Raw genomic sequence first — 20,265 nt, forward strand, 5'->3', positions numbered from 1 at the left:
TGATCAACAGTTATGAAATGAATACTAGAGAAGGAAAGTTCCCAATCCAGTTTGAGGACAGTTGTGTGGACAAAGCCCACAAACGTACAATTTGTACATGTGTAGGCTCTGTGCCAACGTGGTTCTGAATCTACATGGTAGGGGTGGGTAGGGATGGGGCCAGGAGGTATGAAACAACTTCCTCCATTTATGTATTTACTGCACATACTCAGTGTACACGCAGAGCTTTAGATAGGTTTTATTTATATTAAACTATCAGTGTGAACAAAACAAGGAGCTAGCATGATGCAACCCGTAACGCGTCTTAGTAACACCAATATATCATATCAATATAAAAATCACTTTTAAAGAGCACTGATCATCAGATTTCTAAAAAGAAGTATTTGCTGAACTGCCTTGCCCACTCTCTCAAATGCATATATGTGATGCTAAAGAGAATGGTTATCCTGGATGAGGGTCTCCCAAAATCAAGCAGTCTTACAAGTGCAATCCTATGCATGTCTTGGGCTGGGAATACACTCCACTGAACATTGTGGGACTTACTTCCGAGGAAACATGAACAGGATTGCACTGTACATCTTGCAGATTTGGGAAACATGTCCGGCCACGTGCATAGTTACTGTGCAACAATTGTGCTGTTGTTAAAAATTATTTCACAGGGGCATGTTTGAACACAACATGGTAAAATTCCACAATATATGAATACACTCAAATAATAAGTTTAAGACCTATTGACTGCAGTGCTAGGAGAATTACACCAGTCCAAGTGGAAGAATCTGGATTTTTGTCTCGTCCCACAAAGAGACTGAAGCAAAGCTGCAGTGAAAGCCGCCATCCATTTATCACACTGTATGCTGCTCCCCCTGAGAGGCAGAGCAAAAGCAGATCAATAGTAAACATGGAGCAGGGACAGCTAATCTGCACCCAGAGCGTTGCTGCAAATTAAAAAGAATATGCAATCATCACAGTCCTCTTGCCCCTTGCCATTATTCTATTGGATGATAATTAAAATCCACAGGCCAAATTCAATCTGAGAATAACTCTATGGATTCCAGGAGAGGTTCAGCAGAGATCAGTTCACCTCGTTATGTTAATTGTGCTGTAGCTGAAAAGGGCAGCAGCAGCAGTAGCAACAACAACAAAAGGAGGAGGAGCGAGGGAGCCTCTATGTAACAGCAAAGTTGTTAACTCCTGCCTGCTAGGCACATGGACTAGAGTGGCTGCTGCCATCCGCCACAATCTTGATGCTTTTGTATTCCATGGAAAGAATCTTCCAGGAGCTCAGGTCATTTACATGCTGAGTTCCCCACACTGGTATTTCAGAAAGGCTGCAGTGTTGTTTCACAGCTCTCGGCAAAAGACGTGCAAACCTTTGCCTAATATTAGGCTTCTTTCTGCTATACCAGGTATAGGCAAACTCGACCCTCCAGATGTTTTGGGACTACAACTCCCATCATCCCCGACCACTGGTCCTGTTAGCTAGGGATGATGGGAGTTGTAGTCCCAAAACATCTGGAGGGCCCAGTTTGCCTATGCCTGTGCTATACAGCCACCCATGCAGCTGTGCGTCCTCCTCATTTATATACTCATTATTGGGGGGTAGGAGTGGAATTATACCCTTCCCTCTACCAGGTCTTAAACTTTGGCTTTCGAATCAACATCGAAGAAAACCCAAACTTCAGTCTAAAAATGACATAAGGCAATGGCAGATCCAGCAACAGCAAAACAGGGAGATGAAAACAGCACAGAGATAAATTGATTTACGACTGGTCAAAGTCTCGAGAGAGAAACTCTTCTGCTCCTAAAGTGTGAAAGGCCATGGTTCAGTGGCAGAGTATTTGCTCTGCATGCAGAAGGTCCCAATCCCCAGCATTTCCAGGAAGGGCTTGGAAGAGAGCGCAGTCTAAAAGACCCACTAGAGAGTCACAGTCAGTCAGAGAAGTCCTGCTTTCGGTACCGTTTGTGCCAGCAAACTTTTGAGGGCAGTCAGATTGCTTCACTCCCAATCAGTGCCTATTCCGTTGTAACTTCCTGCTGAAAGCCTTTAACTTTGTACAGTATACCACAAATATTCTTGTTTATTTTTGGCTTGCATTTGTTGTACTGTAGCCCCCTCTGGGACAGCAATAATGTGGTAGCATTGGGGAAGTACTGCAGAACAAACTAAAGCAGAAAAAAGGCATCACCAATGCACTATTATTGTGTTAAGAACATGTTGCAGAAATAAATAAACAAATAAAACAGCAGTCTGTCTAGATGGGCCCTATGTTATGTCAGAATTTCTGTGTTGGCTGACCTCAGAAGCCAACAGATCTCAACTCTATTTATTTATTAAGTGCCACGGATGTGCATGGAGGACAGGCCCCTGCCCCCAAGGAGTTTACAGTGTAAAAGAGGAGGCTTACAACTTCCTGTTAATCAGCTGGCTGCAGCCTGGAAAGAACGAACAATCCGAATATTCCTTAAATATATAATTATAGAACCTGCATTGAAAATATATTTCACAAGTAAGCATTGGTTGTATGTTTTTCATGTCTGTTAAATGGTCACAGAAGAACCTAGTGCTTGAGACTTACTTGGGTTTGTAGAGCAGCTTCCCAGAGGAGCTTGAGGCCTTGAAAGTGTGTTAATAAGCAACTGTTCTAAAGAACAAAGCCCTCTTGTTTAATAACTGTCCTACTGGTCAGCGCCTCAGACTTTTGTTGAAGCTTCTCGCAGTGTTGGAGAATTACTGCTTTCTCTGAAGCTGGCGTTGATCTGTGGCTGAGGAACCAGAAAGAACAGCAGTGTACACCCCCCCCCATTTATTCTGTACCCAGTGCACTCCCAGTGCACTTGGGAAGTGGTGTACATGCAACGTTATCCTGTAGCTATCCTGCCATTTCGTATGAAATATTGCATTCTGATATGTTTTCCCTCAAACCAGCTTTGAGCCAAATGGAGAAAAAGAACAGCCTAGCTGCATTCTGAGATGGTAACGTGCCCACAGCAGCATCACCTGGGATGAAACCTATACCTGCCTAGATGCGACTTCAGGACAAGGCAGCAGACTGCGCAAGTTGTTAAAATGAGCCACAAATGACAGCTGCCTGTTGAGCCACCACAAGCAAGCCAAGTGGGACCTGGGAAGGGAATGCAAAGAAAATGGTTACTTTTCCTTCAAGCACCTGAATTTCAAAAAAGGAAAAGATTCCCTCCTTAATGTGGTAGCTTCCAAAAGTCATTAGATTACAACTTCCAAGGATGATGGGAGCTGGAGTCCAACAACAAGTAGAATACAGTGGTATCTTGGGTTACAAACACTTCTGGTTATAGACTCCGCTAACCTGGAAGTAGTACCTTGGGTTAAGAACTTTACCTCAGGATGAGAACAGAAATCGCGCGCCGGCGGCACGGTGGCAGCGGAAGGTCCCATTAACTAAAGTGGTACCTCAGGTTAAGAATGGTTTCAGGTTAAGAACGGTTTCAAGTTAAGAACAGACCTCCAGAACGAATTAAGTTCGTAAGCAGAGGTATCACTGTACACCAGGGTGGGCGGGTATACAACTCAAAACTTTAGTTTGTTTCCGTTTAATTTTTGATCAGTAGATTCCAGAGTAGACACCAAGACTCCCAAATGGAAGTTATACCAGATTACAAAACTACCCAACATCCATTTGCCAATTTGGACAATCCCTACAGCTGCAGAACAGGGAGGTGGAGCTTGTGGCCCTCCAAATGCTGTTGTACTCCAATTCTCATCAGCTGCTGCCAACATGATCAATGATCATGGGATGATGGGAGTTGTAGTCCAGCAACATCTAGAGTGCTACAGGTCCCCCATTATCTGTTCTAGAAAGAGAAATAAAACTTTCCAAGATCTTAGGTGGTGAAAAATAGTCCCTTCCTGATCTCAGCAGGTAGCAATGGAGACCCTGGGAGGGAAATGGCAACAGTTCATTAAATATCCTTCAGATAAGACATAACATGGACCTTACACTATAGAGGTTGATAGGGGAGAACGATAGTCTTTGCATCATGTGTATTTCAGGGGAAGTAATGGCAGCACCATGCACCAGAATATGGGCTCACCTCACAAAGCAGAAATCTGAGTAAAGATGCATGGAGAACAGGGACGGATTGGCAGGGTTGTAAAGCAGTGGCTCATCAAGTGTATTTTAGGCCTAAAATTCCCATCAGCCCATGCTGGTTTCCATTCCTGTAGCACAACCTTCTATGGACAGTGGAAGAGATGGGTGCCTTTTCAAAACTCTGCTTGTTGTTGAAGTGAATCGCCCAACCTCCAGCTTCTGCACCAGGCAACACCCTGAAACAGCTCAGCTGGATTCAGCACTTCCTCCTACTCAGCGAGGGGTAGCACCTTGCAGGCCACGGGCTATAGATCCTCCTTCACAGTGGGTGGCACCCCATGCCTAGCAAATCAGGCAATTCTTAGCGGGGAAACAGTGTTGCTAAGGGACAGCTGTGGAAGTAGCAGATGCTTAATGAGAGCATATGAGGGCTAACCGAAGGCCAGCCTGGTGGCAACCACGTGGATGCTTCGCGGTGGAAGAGCAGTTTGTTGTGTTTTGCAAAATAACCGAACTGAGGTACAGGTGATGAAGGGATGCATATCATGTGAAGATTCTACGTATCCTACTACAGTGGTACCTCGGGTTAAGTACTTAATTCGTTCCGGAGGTCCGTTCTTAACCTGAAACTGTTCTTAACCTGAAGCACCACTTTAGCTAATGTGGCCTCCTGCTGCTGCCGCGCTGCCGGAGCCCGATTACTGTTCTCATCCTGAAGCAAAGTTCTTAACCCGAGGTACTATTTCTGGGTTAGCGGAGTCTGTAACCTGAAGCGTATGTAACCTGAAGCGAATGTAACCCGAGGTACCACTGTATTCTGAAAGTAATTTCTGGATGACTTTGTTGTATACAACCAGTGCTGGGGGTGGGGGATTATGAAGGTGCCAGTACTCCACACTAGTGAATATCATCACACACAAAAAGATCTGGATACAACCCAGCCAACCAAAGTCTATGCAGCTAGTGCACAGGGCTCCCTGCCACCTTGCTTTCAATATAAACACCAAGGACGGCCATTTTGTGCCATACAGTTCTCTCTGGGAACAGTGGAATATTGTCAAGTCCCATCACTTCCAGGGGGACTTCCTTTATGTGCACTGAAAGCAAAATTATGTCATTTACTGGTGATTCCTAATAAGTATTTGGGAACAACTGGTTTAAAAGGCACTGTAATGTTCTTTTGTGGTGAGGTTATAATTGCATTTTTAAAAAACAGGTTGCCATTTGCTATCATCCGAGTTAATATGAAGTATTTTCTGCTATCCAAAATGAATTGTGTTTGCTTTCCAAAGGTCACAGTGATCTTCTCTAATCTGTTTTGCGGGTCCGTGTCTTAACTCTTATCCTATGTTCTGTATTCCTATCTCCAAAGTTTCCCCTTTGACGTCAGTGCAGCTAAACACTTGTTAATAAATATTGTATGGGATAAGCATCAATATACAAGTACTTCATTACCGTTATTTTTTAAAGCATGCTTTTGCATAATACATGACATGAGATATAGATTTTTTTTTCCAGAGGCTGATCATTCTAATTAACCATGATATATGTTATTATTATATGCAATGATAATATCTAACTTACAAACACACTGAGAATTAATGCCATCCAAAAATCCATATATTTGCAACCATAAAAAGTCAACTTCATCAGTTTTTTTTCCTCCTTCAGCTTGTTGTCTGTCCACTACTAATATTTAGCACCACATTTATCAGCTATGGGGTGCTAATTTTTTCCTCAATTAGTTTTTCTGTAATAAAAGAACCACCTGGTACATTTCTCATGACTAACATGTCACTTTTAAGGCACATTCCCCCAAGAGCCTCACGCCTCCATCCCAACGCCTAGTGCATTGCTTAGCCAGCTTGGGGAAGGGAAGGCAAGGGTGGGGAGCAGTTGTCAAATTTTGAGCTTGCTCTCCCCCCCCCTCCCTCCACACATGCAACAGGGCAATGTGTAGCCCATGGGTTCCATGTTAAAGTACTCTTGCAGCCCATTTTGTATGATGTTGGGTGGGCCTGTTCCCAGTGGTGCTGTTTGACTTTGACTGTGTGTTGAGGGCAGTGATAGGAGATTTCTGGAAAGTTTTGAATTTGCACAGGGTAATTTGCATTGGGATTTTTTTTTTTTCTGATGCCATAGAGTTAGCTAATTTAGCATGTCTATTTTACTTATATTTCATAAACAATGTTTTTTTCTTTAAAAAAAGTGCCACATGTTCATTTTTTGCCCCAATACACAAGTATTTGACCTAAAATATTTGAAAGGGGGAGGAATTAAAGCACACTTAATGTGGTTTAAATATTATATTGGGTAGTATTGTTCATTGGAATGCTTGTAAAAATAAAGACAATAGCATGCCCTTCCCTTACATTGTTTAAATTTAAGGTAGTGGGGAAGATATTGAACACCACTGACACACTAAAGTTTGTTTTCGCAAACCCAACTGACAACCATTCTTCTAGCATCAATTAGCATCAATTCATTGTTACTAATGAGCTTATGAAATGGAAAAAAAGATTTCCAGGAAATTACCCCACATCACTGAAAGTTAAATTGCGTAAGTGTAACAAAGTACATTTCTGGCTCTCAGATCATTGTGGTCCCCAAGAATACAAAAACTGGCCATCTCTGATTTATAGCACTAGCTTATCTGGCTTCATCCTTCACTCTTGCTAAGCTATTCCCTCCTCTCTACCATTCCAGCACCAATATTGTGTCCTACTGTGAGGCCTAGTGAGATCTTCTTATATTTTATTTATTTTAATTGTACTTTAATCGTTATTTTCCTTCACCTGTTGCTCCAAAGCTTTAGGATAGCATTGCCTATGAATACAAGGAGTCAGCTTTCCCTTTGAGACGCCACAGCTAAAATTAAGCAATTCCAGCAACCTTCCAGTTAGGCAACAAGTTTCCCGTATTTTGATCTTATTCTTCCTATCCTCCCCTACTCAACATACCCAGAGAAGTGAATGGCCTGCTTTTGCATGGTCAGGCACTTATACAAGGACACTTAAAAAAACCCTTCATTCCTCTCCTGCCAAGAGTTATTTGCCAGAACAGCGCATACAAAAGTTTTCTTCAGTGCTTGTGGCCTGTCCTCTTTATTCAGCTCCCTGAATGTGTTCACACTGGCATTTTTCCTTCGCTGATCAGCTACACTGAACAGAAGCAACAGCCAAACAACTTCTTCACAGAACAAACGCGGTGTATCTTGACAAAGTCCCCCAAGATATTCTTGCGGAGAAGTTGGTAAAATGTGGGCTGGGCAAGGTAACTGTTAGGCGGATTTGTAGCTGGTTGACTGACCAGACCCAGAGTGCTCACTATAATAGTTCCTCATCATCCTTAGAAAAAGTGTCCAGTGGGGTGCTGCAGGGTTCTGTCTGGGCCTGTTGCTGTTCAACATCTTTAGATACGACGACTTGGATGAAGGAAGTGAGGGGGTGCTCATGAAATTTGCAGATTATGCCAAACTGGGAGTGGTAGCTAATGCCACAGAAGACAGAATGGGGATTCAAGATGGCCTTAACAGATTGGAGAACTGGGCCCAAATTAACAGAATGAAATTCAATAGGGACAAATGTAAGGAGTCCAACAACATCTAGGGGCCCCATCCCGGCAATACACCATAGGTGCTATTTCCCTTATAAAAAGCTGATTAGCTATGTACCTGTGTAAAAATGTAGATTTTATTGTCAGTTGTCAAATAATGCTGGTAGGGTATCAAGGATCAAAACGGCTTTCAAAGATGGCTGTGCATATAAGCAAGCCAAGCAGAAACTGGTCTTTGGCGCTGATAGAGCATCAGGTGCAAATGGGAGTCAAGTCCGTAAGAGAACTATTTGGAAACAGTAATTTTGAAAACCCGCCCATGATAGCTCCCTTTCATTTTAGAAACAAAAGCTTTGTTTTAAATGTGAAGGGTAAATTACTCTGTCATTTTAAAGTCTGGACTCTAGGAGAAAGATAATACGTATTCCTCACACAGACAGAACAGTCCAACAAGCATTGATTTTTGAGCAGCCTATATTCAAAATATTACTTGGTCACTCCTTCATGTACGCTCATGGTTTTCAAATGTGTGACATTTGCTAAGCTGAAGAGTCATGGGCAGTTGTTAGGAAATAGTTCCTAATCCTTCCAGTATCCCTGTTTGAATGCTGCCCAAAGGGTTGAAACTGTGTAAACGTGCTGGCATCCAATGCAATGTCCCTATATTTCACTGTGCTTCCTTCCCACTGTTTAAAAACTGTGCTCATATTACATGAAGACAAGAAGGGACCACTTCCCCTTACCTTTTCGGATGACCACTTACCCAGGGGTAGGGAACTTTTTTTTCTGGCAGGTAGGCAGAACCACCCATTGTCAGTCACCTGACACCAGGTGATGCTTCCCTTTGAAGCACCAATTGCTCCTGTTTTTCCAGAGCTCCCTGGGAAAAGGGACTGATCGCTAAACTACTCTGGGAATTGTACCTCTGTGAAGGGAACATGGGTCTCCGAGCAGCTCTCAGCACCCTTAACAAACTACACTTCCCATGATTCTTTGGGGGAAAGCCATGACTCTTTAAAGTGGTATGACACTGCTTTAAGTGTATAGTGTAGGTCTTCTGAGAATCATCCCTGAGCCCAAGGGGTCGGAGCTTCAGGGACTGGAACATGGAGTCACAGGCCAAAGAACAATGTTTTAGAGGTCCCCTAGACAAATACATCATATTATGATAAAACTGATTGCAACTGAATGCTCTCCCATATTAAAAATCCCTGCTAGAGATGTCAAAGTCAGTCTTTACCCTGATATACTCATTTTCTACATGTAGGAACATAACGTGCTTTTAATCGTAGTGTAATAACAGTGGTTTATGGCACCTAAGGAAAGCAAGGGAGATCAGAGGGGTTAAACTCACAATCCCAAGGGCAAAAACCTGGTAAGCATGCTAGGCTTAAGCTACTGAGCTACAGTGTACTGCGCTAGTCCTTAAATATATCTGTACCACCACTGCACATCCCCTACATCTGCTATCATGGAGGCACTGCCCATATCTGGGCCAATACATTGAAGTAAATGACTTTTAATTATTATGCTTCCAGTGTGGAGAACCACCATAGTAAAGTGCCTTCAGGGAGCCTTCGCTTGAGGGCTGCAATGCTCAAAATCTTAAGCTTCTTCCACACAGAAAATGTCAGCTTTCTGCATTAGTGCTGCTTGAAGAAACTTCAAAAAACCCACAACCCAGTACCGAGCTGTTACCCAGAACTCTAACAAAGCTGCAAGCCAAAATAGTGCAGATTCATGCAAAGTGAGCGTGAAAGGCCACTGAACTCTGCAGGATTCTTTGAAGAATTACAGGATCCTGAGGGCTCTCTTACAGAGTCATTTGGAATCTAGGGATTTTGGTTCCAGCTCTTGATAAAAATTAAATGTCTATAAAGGTAATAAGAGCGATTTTTTTTAAAAAAAGAAAAACCCTCTTACGTCCCAAAGCCAAGACAAACATTAATGCAGTGCTACTGAGACAAGCAAGGAGCTTTGCTAAAGCTAATGTATTTTAATAATGTTATAACCTCCCCAACTGCAAACAGACACAGTGAGAGAGACAATTTCAGCAGTGCTTTGCACCGTTTTCATGCAGAGTTGGTTCCTTCGACAGGCAGAGGAGGTTTCATCACAATGAATCGTACACTAAATAGCCATGCCTACCCCGCCAGACAAGAATGAACGGACATGGAAGAGATCACTTCACTCCCCACTATACCAATGTCCACAGAAAGTAGAGTGTCTCACAACACACCCTCCATGGAATTGATGACTTGATGGTTTAGGTGCTGTTTTCCTGTCTTGGTGCTGAACATGGACACTGGATGGAATGATCATGACAAACATGTGGGCCACCCCTTCACAGGATTCAAGGTCAACCAGCATTTGGTATGGGAAGGCCTTTGGTCCCGAAGGGCTATGAATTCACTGTGCTAATCTGTTGACCAGCTGTTGAGCAGTGTTTGACAACACCAGAAGCTTTTCAGCTACCTGGGTGTGTTCCAATCACCAGGTACTTACTTAGCAACCAATGTGATGATGGCATCACGTTCCACAAACAACCTTTCCTGAAATCTTCTCTCTTTTATAACCAATATCCTCGAGACACGATCCTAGCATATCTGGAGATCCTAGCAGGATCTCAGATGCTTTGCTCTAAGTGTAAATCATTTCCATGCAATACCATTAACACAACTGACAATTCTCAAGTAATACAGTAGTTAATAAATTTCACATCTAATGGCATCTCTCTGTGCGTTTCTCCTCGGAATTGACCCAAACCCCTCAGCACCAATGCTATGTCTGTGTTCAGCATTTACCAATATTCCACTCATCTGCACCGCAGTCATGCATGCACCTGTCTGTCAGCGCAGGGCTTGCACAGCAGGTGCTCTGTACAGACAGAGGAGCAAAGTCAGCACAATGTGTCAGTCCTGTGTATGGGGGATTTTTGCTCTCCTGGCACTTCCACATCAATACTAAAACAGCAAATCAGGAGTGTAGGAGCTCTTTGTGAGATACGCCCCAAGCATTGCTAAGACATAAGAATCTGCGTGCTCTGTTAAGTAAACAAATTGCTCATTCAGAAGATGATGCTTTACCAAAATTACTCACTGAAAATCCTTTACAAGTCAAGTAAGGTACTATAGGCATCAGCATTCATTAGGAGGGCTGTTATTATGTCTTGTATTGATTTCAAAAAGCAAAGGTTGGACAAGTCAACTGTCACTCAGTAAAGGTACTCAACTTGGGAAAATGCCAAACTGGGAGAAAACTGTATAAGTTCTGGACCTGATAAAATCATTTTACACACCCTTTAACAAACTGTCTTCAACTTCAGGTTTTATATTTCAGTGTGCTGTTTCTGAAGTGGCTGAGTTTGTGGTTATGAAATGATATCCTTAGATGGAGTATTGCACTGTCATAGCCCAAGTCTTACTACGCAACCAAAGACTTACAGGAAGACATAATATGGCAGGGAACATGGATTTCGGCATCCTAAGAATTTCAATATGTTTGTTATCAAAGAAAACACATAGCTTTGTTTTTGCACAGAGAAACTAATATGCATTGGCAGCATCTGCCACAGGCAAGCTGACCAATGGGATCTTTGCAGGTACTGCTACAGGTTATAGGGAGCCAGAATAGCATTCAGACTGCTTGGTTGTTGTAATAAATTTTACAAATTATGTGTGTGATTTTTATGGCATTATCCAAATTTAGCAACATCTGTGTACAACTACACCCAGCAATTGGGTTTTCCTAGTACAGAGTATCTGAAGACACAGTGGCAGAAACCTGAGGTGGAAAGGGCACCAGAAACCTCTTTTAGCAGGAAAATGTACCAGGGCCAGCCCTACCATTAGCCAGAGTGAGGTGATCACACCAGGCAGCAGATGCTTGAGAACTTACCAGCGGCAGCCCCCAGCCACAAGTTCCTCTGTTTGAAAGCAGAGTTGTATATGGCACACAGTCTATCCTACATTTTTAAACTAGTCTGCTTCTCTTTGGTGTGGTGTGTGACACTGGCCTATTGCCAGTACTGAAGTAAAAAAAGGTAACTGCCAGCCCAGTCAGCTTTCTTCTTGTATTTTGCCTCAGGCAGCAATATGTTTTGAGCTGGTCCTGATGGGCACTTCCAAACAAAAATAAAATGCCAGTGTAGCACTAACTCATTCTAAATGAGCTAGATCTAGTCTAAGGGGCTGCCCAAGATAGTTTGCCACTTGAGGCCAAACACATTAGAGGTTGACTCTTATGTCAACACTGGCATTGAGACAGCATTCCACACCACACCCAGGATAGCTCAGCTGGTGCTGAGCAGCTTGCAGTTGCACACAAAGATCAGCCCTCCACAATTTGGCACCACTCCTTGCTTCCCCAAACTATCTGTCACCTGAGGCAGCTACCTCACTCTGCCTAATGGCAGAGCTGACTCTAATTCCCACAAATGTGATAACATTTCACTTCTGCGCAGAAGATTTCACCTGCCCAACCCATTTCCATGGAAGAGCTCCTGCCACTGCTGAGTTCCTCCCTCAGAAAAAAAGGGCACATGTGTATAAACTAGTTTTATAGCGCACCATTAATATTTTAATTAAATTCACTCACAGTGCAATCCTATGTACGTCAGCTCTGAAGTATGTCCCATTGCATTCAGCAGGGCTTGCTTCCAGGTAAGTTAGTACAAGACTGTAGCCTCAGTTGCCAAAACCCATCATTGTAAAGTCTTCTGGGCTTTGCAAGGACAGAGGGCACAAATGCTTTAGGAAGAGGAGGAGGAGGAGGAAAGAAAATACTCCATGGTTTCATAATCAGACACTCCATTTCAATTAACTAAATTATGGGACTGTAAATAAAATAATCCAGTCAATAATATGAGTCCATCATGTTGCATTAGCATCACAGACTAAGTGAGTGATAACAGGGCACAGAATTAATCGGATGTGACAGGAAGCTGCAACTGCAGCACCCTGATGAAGGCCCCCAAGCAGTATCCTTTTCCAGAAAGCCACTCAGCCCTAAATGAAACAACAACCTGGCCTGCAAAATTGTGACCTTAACTAACATACGCAAGTGATTGCCAATACTTTTATTGACGGGGGGGGGAGCTCAAGTGGCTTTTGGACTTTGTCAGTTCCAATCCCTGCTCTTGATGTGAACACCATTTCTGTCTTTCAAAATGTTATTATGCAGTTTACTGCTTACAGAATGATGAGTTCATAAGAACCTAAGAGCCTCTGCTGGATAAGCGAAAGGCTCATCCAGCCCAGAATCCTGTTCTCAAATCAGCCAATCCGATGCTCATGGGAAGCCCACAAGAGGACCTGAGTGCAGTAGCATTCTCCCACATGTGGCCCCAGCGACTGGTACTCAGAGGCATACTCTGAGGCTGGAGGCAGTACACAGGCATCGTGACTAGTAGCCATTCATATCCTTATCCTCCATGTCTAGTAAACTTTTATAGCCATCTCTACATCTTGCGGCACTGGATTCCAGAGTTTAAACACTTCCTTCTGTCAGTTCTGCATCTCCTAACATTTAGCTTCAATGGGTGATCTCAAGAAAGAGGGGAGAAACTGGCTTCTATCCACTTTCTCAACACTATTCAGAACTTTATACACCTGTATTATGCCCTCGCCAGCGACACACCATTTTATCCACACTGAAAAGTCCCAAACACCGTAATATTCCCTCGCAGAGTACCGTAGTTGCTCTAGCTCAGGCATAGGCAAACTCTGGCCCTCCGGATGTTTGGGACTACAATTCCCATCATCCCTGACCAATGGTCCTGTTGGCTAAGGATGATGGGAATTGTAGTCCCAAACATCCGGAGGTCCAGAGTTTGCCTATGGCTGCTCTAGCTGCTTGATCATTTTGGTTGCCTTTTTCTGCACCTTTTCCCAGCTCTACAATGTTCTTTCTCAGGCGTGGCCAGCAGAACAGAGCACAGTACACCAAGCACAGCTGCGCCATAGATATGATAATGGCAGTTTTGCAGTCCCTTTTCTAATTATCCCTAATGTGAAACTTGCCTTTTTCACAGCTACAACACACTGGGTCAACATTTTCATTGTGCCATCCACCACAACCCCAAGATCTCTTTCCTGGTCAGTCAAAGCCGGGTCAGTTCTCATGAGCATATATGGGAAGTTAGGGATTTTTGCCCCAACGTGCATCACTTTGCACTTAACATTGACTTTGCTACCCACAGGTTATTCTGCTGGCAAATATATTGCTGGCTCCATATTAAACCATAGTCTTTAAACTACCTGAGTGGCAAAAAGTACCATCAGGTAGTGCCTTTGCCTCCAGAAAAAATTCAATGAGGACATAGGTGATTTATTCTGATAGAACATGCTGGCCTCTTTCGGACGTAATCTAAACTGTGGTTTCATGTTTTACAAGTGGCTGCATCAGAGAAGAGGCAGGGGCAGGGGCACACAAGCCCAAGGCTCACTGATGTAAGGCTAAGCCAAGTCTAACGTTACATCTGAACCAGATCATTGTGAAGGCAAGACCTAGTGAAATTCACACTAGGAAAGGTTTACAAATCTGAGCACTAGAAAAGGCTGCCAATATATTTTATTGTTCCTGTGCATGCAATTTCTATTACATTATACAGAATTTTATTAACTTAATTTTATTTAGTTGTTTAATAAAATTTGAATATAACTTAGCTCTGAAGAAAACCTCTCAGCAATTCACAAATATAAAATACACACTTTAAGACTGTTACCAAAAAAAATTAAAAACAAGTTTAAAAAGCAGAATGAATAAAATCAACAGTTAAAAGCATAGATTATAAGTATACATAAAAAACTAAAATTACAGATTAAAATATATGTCAGATTTACATGTCCTATGTATTAATGTAACAAAATAACTGAATGGTTTGCAATGACTTCATCGTGACCGAAATTAATATTTTCTTAAACTCTGTATAGTTCCGTGCATATGCATTAATTAGAATTTGTGTAATTATTTGCCTAGCTTTCCATCAGAAAGCTGACATGCATCTGTTGATTTGACACAACTGTCTACATAAAATACCTACTAGGAAGTAAGTAGGAAGTAAGTATCATTTAACTCAGTGAGACTTATTTCACAGTAAACATGCAAAGGTTCCTTTACTATAATTATAGGGTCCAGATTGTAAGAAGTAACGGTATCACTCTATTCTGCTTTGTTCCATTCTCACCTAGGACACCAGTTCTGGGCACCAAAGGATCAGTTTTTCAACCATAGGGCAGGCTGGCTTGAAAAGTAGTGGAATGCCCTTCATCACAGGTGACCCTTGAGGTCCTTTTCAACTTAATAACACCTTTTCAGTTATATATATAAGTTATGAATATATATATTCATTATATATATATATATATATATATATAATGTTTTGATGCACATCATTTGCTTTATTGCTTTAAATTGTGCAACAATATGATTAAGTAGGTCCTCCCCCAACATACAATGGGCATATGGAATTGTCGTTAAAGGATTTTGTGTGTGTTTTTTAAAATCACCTTTCACAGGCTTGAACACAAAAAAGAACTGACAAAACTTGTTTCGAATATTTCTGTACCTTTTTTTCTTGTTTCCCCCTATTTGTGCTGACCTGTTGCCATTAGTGATTTCATATATATTTAAGACAATGGTCACCTGATCTTTGGAATCAATGAGAATTTTTTTTTTTTTTAAAGGATTAATAGAAAACCATAGGCTTGCACAATGTAACAGAGGTCAGCTATTCATTTGTTTCCCCCAAAGAAGGGCCCATGAAAGTTCTTGTCCCTCAAAAGTCAACCACTACAATGCACACTACGGTGTGTTACTGCAGAAAACTGCCTGTAGAGCAACCTGATCCCAAGGCCGAAATATATATGACGTTAAATGCATATAAGATTTAGCATGCAAATATTAAAGACTTTGAAAATTAGGCTGGGGAAAGAATCAATACCACCGTACACAAGTAGGGTTTTTCCCTTAATATTATTAATAATAAAACAAACCCTTTTCCCTGTGTGCCACAGTCTGCAGAAACTGTCCCTATCCCCAAAGCTGATATTAGTCCTGGGAAAGAAGCTTTTATTTAGGTGAGAATTAAAAACTAATACAGGTGTTACAAGGTTATGAAATTAAGGAAAATTACAAGTTTTCCAAAGAAACAGATCTGGAGAAAGATTTCATTCCGACTCCATATATGACGGTAGTCAGACCCTAGCAATCAAAAGCTTTCCATTGAGACTGTGTTATCAATGATCATCTCTGCTGCATAATAAAACCTATTGCCCCCTTACTGCAATTCTTGATAGTATGAAGAGTTGATCTAGCATCAGTAGCTTGATAACTTTACCAACACAAGTAGGAAGGCAAAAGCCTCATTGAAGGGTGTAAGAAGCCTGTTCGGTGTTTTCCTAATTACAGCCATTTCCTCTTGGGCTGCATAATTAAAAGGCAATAGGAAATTCAAACCAGATTACAAGCAATTAATAGTCTAGGCAATTTCACACACACAACCAAATAAAGCTACAGGCCCCCCCCCCACATTTTTAGAAGAGTAGATGAACACATAATCAGATAGATATTCTTCAGGAGTGGGACACAGTGAAGGTCTCTCAGACCAAAATATATGCATCTGCTGTAGCTATGCTGATCATACTTCTGGGGGTTTGTTTTCGCTTTTCTAAAGTACAGCTTTAAGAATGATGAAAACCTGCAAAATGTCCTCAGCATCATTGTATCCACCGATGGCTTTGGTTATATGCTTGGTGGCAAACCAGGGTTTGCATCTAACTGGGCATAAAAGTTGAGGGGTACAGAATAATGTTTAGTCTATGGCCCCAATAATTGGTAACCCACCTGTTCTTATCTGCATTAATCAGTCATCCAGTTAGCTATGCTTTATAAGGTGGCAAACTCTTTAGCTTGGCTTACTCTCAATCACTCTTCTTTCAAACATTCTGAGCATCTCGTTCACATTAACATTTCCCACCTTTGAGTAAATATGTTGATTTCTGAGTTTCCCATCACTTTGCTTTGGGGAAAAGATCTTAGTATGTTTTTCCTACATCAGCATATGCTTCCTCCAGCACGCATATTGCACTTCCCTTTTCCATCTGTATGTGAGATGCCCCTGTCAGCAAGCCACATTAAAACCAGTGGTCCTAAAAGCTCCACAGCAGACCAAGTACAGTGGTACCTCTGGTTATGAACTTAATTCGTCCCAGAGGTCCGTTCTTAACCTGAAACCATTCTTAACCTGAGGTACCACTTTAGCTAATGGGGCCTCCCGCTGCCACCACTGCATAATTTCTGTTCTCATACTGGGGCAAAGTTATTAACCCGAGGTACTACTTCTGGGTTAGCAGAGTCTGCAACACAAAGTGTTTGTAACCCGAGGTGTTTGTAAGCCGGGGTACCACTGTATTATTAGAAAACTGTGTTCACATTTTATAATTGGCATGCAAACTTGTATTTGTGCTGGCCTGTGCTAAAAAATAACAGCTTCAGCTTCCAGGTTCTCAAAGAGTGCAGAATATGGAATGCCACGTAAACAGAGACCCAGGTCAGACCCAGAAATGAGAGATATACAATTCTTTCAGAAGGATGACATGATATGAGCTTGCCCATGCCATTTTCATGTGCACATTCCCTACACCCGCCGTTTAGAGGTAGTGGAAATGGCAATAACACAGGCTAATGCAGATATACCACAATGCCTGTCGGCCTTGGATTTGCAGCCTCAACACCTGCCAGGCTGCATCCCCATTCTTTAGAACGCACATAGGACATTGTAGTAATTATTTGGGGGGCATTTAAAGTTTAACTTTACAAGGTGCTCATTCTTGGTAAAAAAAAGGGCAGGCACAGCTACCACGGATGACCTCATTGCTATCATCTGACACAAGTGAAAGGGTCTTTCACATCATCTGCTATCAAATTCTTCCAATTGGAGATGCCAAGGATTTAACTTGGGACCTTCTGCATGCAAAGCATGTGCTGTCACTGAGCTGTGGTACCTGCATTGGGAACAACAGCTGAGCTCTATGCAAGTGCAATGCCCATTCCAGAGAACAACCTCTCGCTACCCTGTGCCATGCATTGTGTTATATCTAAAAGCAGTATCAGCAAAGATACAATTGGTACAAAGCATGATTGTTATTGAAGTTGTTACTAAGGCTGCTTATAGGGCATTTTACCATGCCAAGTCTTTCACAGGGCTCACCACAACCCCATGAGGTAGGCAAAGCTGAGTGATTCCTATGCAACAAATAATGCAGTGAAGGTGAGAATCTAGGACTTGCCTCCAAATCACCCCCACAAGTCCATTTTTAATGTGATATTTGAATTTAGGCTCTCCTCGACTTTTTGTTCCCCTCTTCTATGAGTGCCACAGCAAATAAATGCAAAGAACACCCAAGCCTTTAGGAACAATTGTGAATTAAATTTCTGCTGTGTAATTATAATTGAAGAGGTGTAGATTTGGCTTTGGCTGGTTATTTATAGATTCACGTTGGAATTCTATTTATACTTGACATTTTCCAATAATCCAATGAAATAACTCCCCACAAGCATTCAAACAGATGACCTTGCCAATGCCTTCTGGGGCTTCAAATCCATATGTATAAAAGAAAGAGGGGAATATATTATGAATCAGAGTGGTGAAAGGAAAAATGAGTCACATCCTCCTGATTCAAAGGGTGAGATGCTAAGCAGCTCTCTTTTCTTTCTTTATTAAAAAACACTTGAACTCCCGTTACAAGAAGTATGAAATCAGCTATCCCAGATGGGGAAACAATCATCCAGAAATGTACGCATTTTCTGCCCCACTGCTCTGAGAACGCTTAGCATTTTTGCCTACTACAGATGCTAAGCTATCTCAATAATTGACTGGAAAGTATTTGGATTTCCCTCAAATCTTTATAAAAGAAGGGAAATCCTATTTTTCAATATATCCAACAGGAACAGTGCTTTTTGCATTGGTGAGTGCAGTATGGATGATCATGTACTTAAACAACCCTTGCATGCAAATTTCCACAGGGAGGTGAAAATTCATCCTTTATATAGTATCTTCGTTTCATCTCTAGGGTTTTTTTTTAATTCATACTTTCATTCAGCCTATCATTAATGTTAGAAATCATTATTAATAAGAGGACAATAGGTACAACAAAAAGGCATGGTGAGTCGTCCCCAGACTGTAAGAACAGTCTGTTGAGCATCAGACACGGCCAGGAAAGGAGTTAATGCATTTTGGAAGCAATGCCTTGCCTCTGCAATGTGACAATTCCGATATGGATGCAGCTCTGGCTGGCTGTTTGGCAGGTAACAGACCTAGTAGCAAAAGGATTGGGTCTGTGTACCAGAGCAGATACTCTGATAATGTATGATGTGGTTTCTATTTATTTAATGATGTTCTTGACTTGCTATTTCAAGGGGGTGAGGGATGACCAGAACACAGGCAAATAAGAGAAGGCACTGCCTGCTCACTAACCTCTTGTAGCTCTCCCTTTCACTCTACGCAGCCATTTGCCTTTGTAGCAAAGCCTAAGCTAACAGCCCTGCAAGCTTGGGTCAGTATAGCCAGGTTTGCTTTGGAAACCAATTCCTTCCACGCAGTCTTTCTGAACAAAGCTATTCCTTTAATGACCCCCAAACTTCCACAAATCTGTCTTCTTATGACAACTAGCCCCACTGATGAAATCCCTACCAGACAAGGTATGGCAGAATGAGGATTTCTAAATAATAATAATAATAATAATAATAATAATAATAAAGCTATAAGTACATAAAATGTGGAGATACAATCACATGGAAAGGAGAAATGGATGTTAATTTGTAACAAGAAAGAAAAACGTTCTGAGAAGTAACTCAAGCAGTCTCTTAAATTGAATACTAAATGTTTGGTTTATGCAAGGTGGCAGCTTTTTCTTTTCCAGAAATCATTCTTAAAACCATGGCAGAGTCAAGCAGAAACAACCGGTGCATGATTGTGGAATCCCCAACTGACAAGTGGTTGCTGCAGCTTTGGTTCTGAGGCACCCCTTCCTTTTACACACGGTGGCCCTTATTTTAAATGGTTGTGTTCTTTTTTCCAGAACACCGCAGTCCCATAAACCACCATGGATAGCCGGAACTCCAAAGAGCCCCATGCACAGTTCTCTGGTGTAGCCTATTATTATTATTATTACAAATTAAAATGAATCCGGCACCTTTCACACAACGGGCACAAAACCGTGAGTATCTGCATACAGAACTTAACCCTGCAAAGCACTCGACGAATAGCCTTCAAGCCCAAGTGGGAAGTTTCTTCGCCTTCACGCCTTCCTCCACAACCCAGCCCCACCAACCCCTCTGCCACTTCAGCTTCCTCGCCCCCCCTTCGCAAGAAACTCCGTCCCCAACTTTAATGCCTTTTTTTGATCTGCAAACCTTCACGCACCAACCAGCGAGGTGGGGAGGGGGGGGGAATCCGCAAGAGCCGGGATGCGCCTTATTGATTGTGTGCAGTGCGCGCACAATAGAGGCAAGAAGGAAGCTGCACGCACACACACACACACACAAAATCAAGGCAACGACCACAACCCCTAACGGGGAAGGAGCGCCCATCCACGCCACAATCTACCCCGCTTCCATTTTGGCAAGTTCCCCTCACCCC

The 20,265-nt window shown here is 42.2% G+C and overlaps 1 protein-coding gene across 3 annotated transcripts in view; it reads right to left on the bottom strand.

Annotated features, from left to right (window-relative positions):
• The window catches only part of LOC309346809 (uncharacterized protein), a 69,146-nt gene that overhangs the window by 48,640 nt on the left and 241 nt on the right, over window positions 1-20,265 (bottom strand). The window lies entirely within an intron of this gene.

Source organism: Podarcis erhardii (genome assembly GCF_964252035.2).
Source record: "Podarcis erhardii genome assembly, chromosome: 1".
Taxonomy (NCBI): Eukaryota; Metazoa; Chordata; class Lepidosauria; order Squamata; family Lacertidae; genus Podarcis; species Podarcis erhardii.